This window comes from Triticum dicoccoides, chromosome 3A (assembly GCF_002162155.2).
Source record: "Triticum dicoccoides isolate Atlit2015 ecotype Zavitan chromosome 3A, WEW_v2.0, whole genome shotgun sequence".
Lineage (NCBI taxonomy): Eukaryota > Viridiplantae > Streptophyta > Magnoliopsida > Poales > Poaceae > Triticum > Triticum dicoccoides.
This window is the reverse complement of record NC_041384.1, coordinates 575,884,287-575,893,214: the sequence shown is the minus strand read 5'-3', so window position 1 is coordinate 575,893,214 and position 8,928 is coordinate 575,884,287.

The window sequence follows — 8,928 nt, the reverse complement described above, 5'->3', positions numbered from 1 at the left end:
TGTCTCCCCCGGCTGAAGGGGGAGCATCTTCATCTTCCTCCTTGTCTTCTGGGGAGGAGTGGGTCGCGGAGTCATCGGACGATGAGCCCGATATCACCTGGCATCGGGAACTCTTTCGGGTTCCCTTGGTCTTCTCCGGCACCTTGTATGGAGCCGGAGTCAGCATCTCTGTCAGGAGAGCGTCCGCGGTGTCTTCGGGCAGAGGGGCCGGACAGTCGATCTTCTCCGATGCCCCCACCCAGTCCTGTCAAAGGCATGGGAGCTCAGACCCCGCGCGTGGTTAAGCTATGGGAAGTAAAAATCCTACCAGATGTACAAAACTTACCGGATTCGCAGGGCGCTTCGCGCTTCGCCCGCGGTCCTCGGTAAGAGAAGGAGGGACCTCGACGCCCTTGAACAGCACCCTCCAGACGTCCTTGTGCATCGTGTTGAAGAGCTCGCTTAGAATCTGGTGCCAGGCCGGGTCAAACTCCCATAAGTTAAAATCCCGTTGTTGACACGGGAGGATCCGGCGGAAGAGCATGACCTGGACTATGTTGACAAGCTTGAGCTTCTTGCTTGCCATATTCCGGATACATTTCTGGAGTCCGTCCAGCTCCACCGATGAACCCCAGGATAGGCCCTTCTCTTTCCAGGAGGTGAGCCACGTGGGGATTCCGGATCGAAACTGGGGGGCCACCACCAAGTTGGTGTCGCGTGGCTCGGTGATGTAGAACCATGCCGATTGCCATCCCTTTATGGTCTCCACGAAGGAGCCTTCGAGCCATATAACATTGGGCATCTTGCCCACCATGGCTCCGCCGCATTCTGCTTGTTGGCCTCCCACCACTTTCGGCTTGATATTGAAGGTCTTCAGCCACAGGCCGAAGTGGGGCCGGATGCGGAGGAAAGCCTCACACACGACGATGAATGCCGGAATGTTGAGGATGAAGTTCGGGGCCAGATCATGAAAGTCCAGCCCGTAGTAGAACATGAGACCACGGACGAATGGATGGAGGGGAAACCCCAGTCCGCGGAGGAAGTGGTGGAGGAATACTACCCTCTCGTGAGGTTCCGGGGTGGGGACGATCTGCCCCGCAGCGGGCAGCCGATGCGCGATATTCGCGGATAAGTATCCGGCTCCGCGCTGCTTTTTGATGTGTCCCTCCGTGACGGAGGAAGCCATCCACAAGCCTCCCGCTCCGGACATGTTTGGAGAAGGTTGAGGAGAAGGATGTGGACTTGGGCGTTGGAGCTCGAGTGTGCGAGAATGGATGAGCAAGGAGGAAGAAGGCGTGGGTAGAAAAAGGATAAACCTTATCCCTTTATAAGGGCGGTCGAAACTATGCGCCCCCACTAGCCTGGTAAAACTCGCTTATCCTCGAAGCGCCATAATTTATGGCGCGGTTGGGTTACCCACGCCTGTATTGATGAGAATCCCGTAATAAGGGGGACACGATCCCTGCTTTGACAAGACGTGTCAAGAAACTGCCTCGCGTTATGTGCGGGGCTAGTTAAAAGAAACGGTTCGAATAATCACCGGGCCACGGCATGATGTCATGTTGCCGAAACATGTCAGCAGATTAGATTTGTGGAAATATTATTCTCTCTACAGTGGTATGTGGAACTTATTTTGCAGGGTCGGACAATATCCTTGAATTCAAATTCTTCCGTGGTGTATTTGGAGGAGGAACCCGCCTTGCAATGCCGAAGACAACACTGCGCGCCGGACTCATCGTCATTGAAGCCTGGTTTAGGGGCTACTGTGGGAGTCCTGGATTAGGGGGTATCCGGACAGCCGGACTATATCCTTTGGTCGGACTGTTGGACTATGAAGATACAAGATTGAAGACTTCGTCTCGTGTCCGGATGGGACTCTACTTGGCGTGGAAGGCAAGCTAGGCAATACGGATATGTATATCTCCTCCTTTGTAACCGACCTTGTGTAACCCTAGCCCCCTCCGGTGTCTATATAAACCGGAGGGTTTTAGTCCGTAGGACAACATACAATCATACCATAGGCTAGCTTCTAGGGTTTAGCCTCTCCGATCTCGTGGTAGATCAACTCTTGTAATACTCATATCATTAAGAATAAATCAAGCAGGACGTAGGGTTTTACCTCCATCAAGAGGGCCCGAACCTGGGTAAAACATCGTGTTCCCTGCCTCCTGTTACCATCCGCCTTAGACGCACAGTTCGGGACCCCCTACCCGAGATCCGCCGGTTTTGACACCGATACCTGGAGAGCACCTTTATGATCACCGAATTATGAAGTGACGTTTGATACACACAAGGCATTCCTCTGGATTCCGGGAGTTGCATGATCTCATGGTCGAAGGAACATGTATTTTATATTAAGAAAGTAGTAGCAATAAATGGAACGATCATATGCTATGCTAACGGATGGGTCTTGGCCATCACATCATTATCCTAATGATGTGGTCTCATTATCAAACGACAACTCTTGTCTATGGTCAGGAAACTTTAACCATCTTTGATCAACGAGCTAGTCAAGTAGAGGCTTACTAGGGACATTCACACATGTATTTAAGTTTCCGACCAATACAATTATAGCATGAATAATAAACCTTTATAATGATTAAGGAAATATAATAATAACCACTTTATTATTGCATCTAGGGCATATTTCCAACAGTCTCCCACTTGCACTAGAGTCAGTAATCTAGATTACATAGTAATGAATCTAACACCCATGGAGTCTTGGTGCTGATCAACTTTTGCCAGTGGAAGAGTTTCAGTCAACGGGTCTGCCACGTTCAGATCCGTATGTACTTTGTAAATTTTTGTTTCTCCATCCTTGACTTTTTCACGAATGGAATTGATGTGTCGCTTGATGTGTTTGGTTCTCTTGTGAAACCTGGGCTCTTTGGCTATGGCAATTGCTCCAGTGTTGTCACAAAAGGTTGTCATTGGACCTGATGCTCTGGGTATTACACCCAGATCGGATATGAACTCCTTCACTCAGACTCCTTCATGCCCTGCTTCCAAAGCAGCTATATACTCCGCTTCACATGTAGATCTCGCCACGACGCTCTGCATAGAACTGCACCAATTGACAGCTCCACCATTCAATATAAGTACGTATCCGGTTTGCGACTTAGAGTCATCCAGATCTGTGTTGAAGCTATCACCGACGTAACCCTTTACGACGAGCTCTTCGTTACCTCATAAATGAGAAACATATCCTTGGTTCTTTTCAGGTACTTTAGGATATTCTTGACCGTTGTCTAGTGATCCACTCCTGGATTATTTTGGTACCTCCCCGCCAAACTTATGGCAAGGCACACATCAGGTCTAGTACACAACATGGCATACACTATAGAACCTATGGCTGAGGCATAGTGTCATGGTTTTGTCACGGCAGATGTCCTAGAGAAAGGACTTAGTCGTGGAGCCATCGCGACGGGTTAGCTTGAAGGGGTTAAAGCGGACACAAGGACGCAAGAGAGTTTATACTAGTTTGGCCCCTTCAATGAAGGTAAAAGCCTACGTCTAACTGTGATGGAATTGATGGGTGTTTTGATGACTAGGGAGCAATAAGCTTCGCCTATGTCTCGAGTTGTTGTCTGTCCTCCCTGAACCACCGCCGGGTCATCCCCTTATATACATGGGTGACTCCCGTCGGTTCACAGCGTCCCAACACCGGCTCATAGATGTGTCCGGTTTGGTCTCTACTTATTCCTAACTTACAATACAAGTTACATATTGACGCCGGTTTACGGCTACGGGCTCTCAACCGATTACGGGTCTTGAGCCCTCATCTACCTTCATGGGCTTTAATATGCTTAACTACTGATGAAGCTAATCCGGCCCAGATAGGCCGGTTTACGCCCAGTAGTAATATCCCCAACATTAGGCCCTAGATTGATTTGAACAGGTTCATGTCAATCCTTAGCAAAAACTTCATTTTCAACATCTTCTTGTAGTTTGGTGAACCGCCGTGATGTCATCTTCTCTGATTGCTGTAAATCGGCATGACGTCATCTATCATAAAGAAACTATCCGTGATACCTTCTTGTTTAATAGATCCGCGATAATCGAGGCGACCGCTCTGTTTCCAAACTTGCGGCTCCTTGATTTTCGCGCCTGACCCATGTCCCTTGCTTTATAAATAGGACCGAGGGGTCATTCCTTTTTTCCCCTTCGTGCCCTTCTGCTTCCTCTTCCTCGCGTCACCCAGTCTTCGGAGCTCCGCCGCCGCCGTCGACCTCTGCACCAAGCTTGGCCGCTGCATCACCCTGAACGCACCAGAGCACCGCGGCGACCTTCCGCTTCTTCCTCAACCCCAGTAAGTCTTCTATCCTTTCCATCATAGATCTGTTCTAGGGTTTCCCTGTTCTTCCCGTGTTCATCGCTTGCTTCTTGTTCATATGATAGATCCTTAGACGAGTCTATGTATCTTCGCTCTGTGTAGCGATAGTTTTTATCCTCCGTTTTCACCGTCCGGCATACTAAGAGCATAGATCCTATCTATACCTTTGCTTATTGATTCGGTACTACTCCTTTTGGGCCTTGAATATTTATCTCCTTTATAAACATGTTCCAGATCCAAAGCTGTAGCATAATGTTGTGAAATCTGTTTTTGCGTACTTACTCATCTGCAGTCTTGATTGTTCAATGCTTAGATCCGGCGGTTTAACTTTGTAGAAGAATTTTACAAACCGATATATACCATTAGTTCCCCTTGTTGAACAGCCAGATGTTGGTTGCTTCATGAAACTCCGATTCAGATAGTTTTGTCTCCGGTTTAACAGTGCCCATACCAACATACCTTGATCGAATGTATTTTTGAACCGGTATCTTCTACCTTGTAGATTCCGTCATGGCCAAGCAAGTATATGAGTGCAAATGGGTCCCTTCCCGCGTCACAGAGGATCAACTAGAGGATTTAGTCCTTATTGGCGCCTTGGGCAGCAAAGACACCCTCCATTGGAGGGCTCCTGGCAAAGAATGCCCCCCACACCTCGAGAAGGAGAGGTTGTTGTTTTCATAGACCACTTAGCCCGGGGCTTTAAACCGCCCGGTTCTAAATTTTACCGGGATGTTCTGGCTGATTTTCAACTCCATCCGCAAGACACTGGCCCCAACTCTGTTACAAATATGTGCCACTTCCAAGTGCTCTGTGAGGTGTTCTTTCAAGAGGAGCCCACAGTAGAATTATTCAGAGATCTTTTCCATCTAAACCGCCGTACTGAGTTTACTGATGGCTCTAATACGGAATTGGGTGGCATGGCGATTCAAAAAAGGAAAGAGGTCACATACCCTCACGCCAAGCTGCACAGTCACCCCAAGGAGTGGAATCAGACATGGTTCTACTGCAAAGACACCTCCCCTGCTGGTGACAATCCCTTGCCTAGCTTTCGTCCAGAGCGGCTCAGCAATACACAGCCTTTTCCTCAGAGATTGACTGCCCAGGAGAGAAGCAAATATGCTCCCCAACTTTCAAAGCTCAGAGCCTTTATGGCCAACAGTTTAACCGGTGTTGATCTCGCTCGCTGTTGGATATCATGGAGCATATTGCCCCTTAGTCAGCGCTCCGGTTTGATGTGCGAGTATACTGATAATGTTGATGACCCACTGCGACATTCAAACCTCCAACTCTCTGGTGAAGAAATCACAGAGGCTGTGCGCAAGATACTGAATGAACCAGAACATGTCTGCACTAAAACCGTCCTGCTTCCCTTCTGTGCCACCAACAAACCGCCAGCTGTAAGACTTTGATTTTTCTCTTTGCTGAATCTGTTATTCACATGTCTGGTCATTGTTTGTAATATCAATGTCTGTATAATCAGGGCGATGATCCGTTTTGGAGAAAAAAGCTGCCGCAGGAGAAACCAGAGAAGGCAGACAAACCGGAAAGAGCAATCCGGCAAAAAACTAAAGCTGTGAAGAAGACTGCCCACAAGAAAAGAACCACTGCATCTTCTAATCCAGCCCCTGATGATGAGGTGGATAATCCGGACTTTGAGGTAGAGCTTGACTCACTTGGTTTATTTTTCATGCGTCTTATTGATGATGATATTTGTCAGGATGATGCCGAAGCCAGCCACGCAGATGTTGCAGAGGTAATTATTCTCTCTTCCGATTCAGAAACTTTGCCTTCACAAAAAATCCGTTAGGCAAACAGGAAAGTTAAATTTTCTCATCCTCTTGCTTATTTGGATCCTAAACTTCTTATGAAGACTCAACAACACGAAGCTCGCCGCACCACCCGGCACAGCGGCCAAGTAGTTACCTCCGCCGGTTTACCGAACAGTCCGGTTCGGAAACGTCATTCCGAGGTCTCTAATTCGCTTGTCAGTGCTTGTCCTAAAGTGGGTTGTTTCTGTCACCCTCTTAATCCGTCTGACTCCGATTATCAGGTTGTTTCCCACTCATCTTCTGGCGAGTCATCAGCTACTCAGCTCCCACCGCTCAAAACGGTGCTTGGGTAAGCTATATTTATCATGATGTTTGCAGTATATTGCCTTAGAACATATGCTGTATTTAATTTTGTTATTCTTTTCAGGGCCAAACCTAGGCCGAGCAAGAAGGCCCGCCTGGATAAAGCGGCCGAAGAAGTTGTCATTCTTGAACCAGGCACGACACCCGATCTTGAAGCGGCTGTCCCTGAAGATATTCCCAATGATCCACCGCAGCCAGATGATGATCTTACCGCTGAAGAGAGACCTACTGATACCTCGGGTCCTATCCATCAGCCCACAGGTTCCCTCCGGATTGAAAGCTCCACTGGTCCAGCAAAATCTACTGATCAGCCAATAGCTCCAGTGCAAACCGGCGGTACCAAGGATGATGAAGTTGTCATTACTGGCACTAGTCATACTGAGCCAAGCAATCCCGTGGCTTTATCCAAACATTCTGCCAAGGAAGAATTTGCTGCTTTTGGCAAAGGCAAGTGGAACGCTGATCTGACGGCTTATGCTGCTCTGAACGCCCAAGATATCCATTTCGGCTATCTAAACTGGTTGTATACCAGCCGTGACTACGAAGCCGGTCTGGTTAATATGATGAAAGATAAATATGAGGTAACTTCCATATGCTCCTTCCTGCTTGTATGCTTTCATTCTTGCTAACTCTCCTAGCCCCTAAGGGCCGATTTGAAATATTGTTTCAAACCGGGACTTAATAATATGAATCTTGATGCTTTGAAATTTGCTGATGTACTCCCCAAGGGCCGGTTCAACTTAGCGTAGTTAAACCGGTACTTTAAGCAATTGAAACCGCCGCATCAGAATATGTATGATCAAATAGCCATTAGCCCCCAAGTGCCAAGTTGAATACTTGTATTGAGCTTGGGACTTTGTAAACAATTTAAAAGATGAAGATCGAATATGCATTAGCCCCCAAGTGCCAAGTTGAATACTTGTATTGAGCTTGGGACTTTGTAAACAATTGAAAGATGAAGATTGAATATGCATTAGCCCCCAAGTTCTAAGCACATAACTTGTTATGTGGTTGGCACTTGAATCCTTCTACGACTTGTTGAAACATATATCTGTATGCCTGCAGGCGGAGATGAAGGCGAAAGAAAACCAAGTCATCGATCTTCAAGAAAACTTGAAAACCCAACAGGTTGAAACCTCCAAAGCAAAAGAGGAATTGGCCAGTGCCTTAAGCGCCATGGAACAACTTAAGGAGAACTTTAAGAAGAAACGGGCGGATTGGGCCACTGAAAAGTCCGCTTTGACCAAACGAGCAGAGGATGCCGAGGCTGCATTAAAACCAGTGACAGATGAACTGACGAGCATAAAGCGGCACGTTCATGCCATGACCACTGCTATCTTTGGTAAGACAGCTTGCCTTCTGAATTGGTTCTGCCTTCTTACAGAGCCACCGGTTTATTAACCCTTTATGGTATTTCAGGGACACGCATTGGTCACTTGGGGTCAGATGTGCGGAAGAAATTGAAGGCCGCCTATACCTTAGTTGAACAATTGTATACTGGTGCCCAGCGGATCATCTGTACCGCGTCTCATAACAAACCGGCGCCCAGTTTGATTCAAGATACTCTGATGAAACTGTCAGTGCTTCCTGCCCGGGTTGAAGAGCTAAAGAAATCTGCTGGTCGAACCGGTGCAATCAATGCTTTAATCCGGGCAAAAGCCTGGGTGCCGGATTTTGATCCTATTGAAGCGGCTCAGGGTTATCCCAGCTTGAAGGAAGACGGGTCAGAATTTGGTGAAGCGGATTTGCGAGCCATAAACCAGGAGGTACGTCCTCTACCTTGTCAACTGGCCGAGGAAGCAGATTTGTCTCATTATCAAGCCCGATATGACAGCGAGAACAAGCGAATAGCTGCACCAATCCATGAATCGGAAAACCTGATCCCTCCAATCCGTAAGCATACTTACGCTCCCGATATTGACCCGTCTTCGCTAATCCATGATGAAGCTGTTTTTCAAGCACTAATGGGAATCGACTGGACAACTGTGGATTTCCAGCCACTGGGTAGAGGAACAGAAGCTGAAGCGGCGCAGGATGACCCACCACCATCAGGCCAGGCTGGTGGCCAATCTTAAACTGGAAGCCGGTTTTAAAACTGTCTCTCCTTTGTGAAAAACAATTATATTATTATGGGCACCATGTTGCCTTGTAATAGGCTAGTTGATACCTTTGATGTTGATATGCCTTCGTGCATAACTTGTTCTTCCTGTGGTAATGAACTTTCCAAAATACTTTCTGAAATAAGAAATTCATTAAGTGCCACCGCGGTTGTACCGTCAGGCGAAATATGATGTATGTATGTATAAAGTCAAAACATCCAAAACAAAATTTTAAGTATATATGATCAAAAATTTTGCGATACATAATACCTGCCACCGTTGAGTGTGAAGTTGGCTTGGCCAACCTTGAAGCGGAGTTTTGCAAACCCACACTGTTGGAGGAGATAACGACTCCTGTATATATGTATAATCAAATATGAAATAT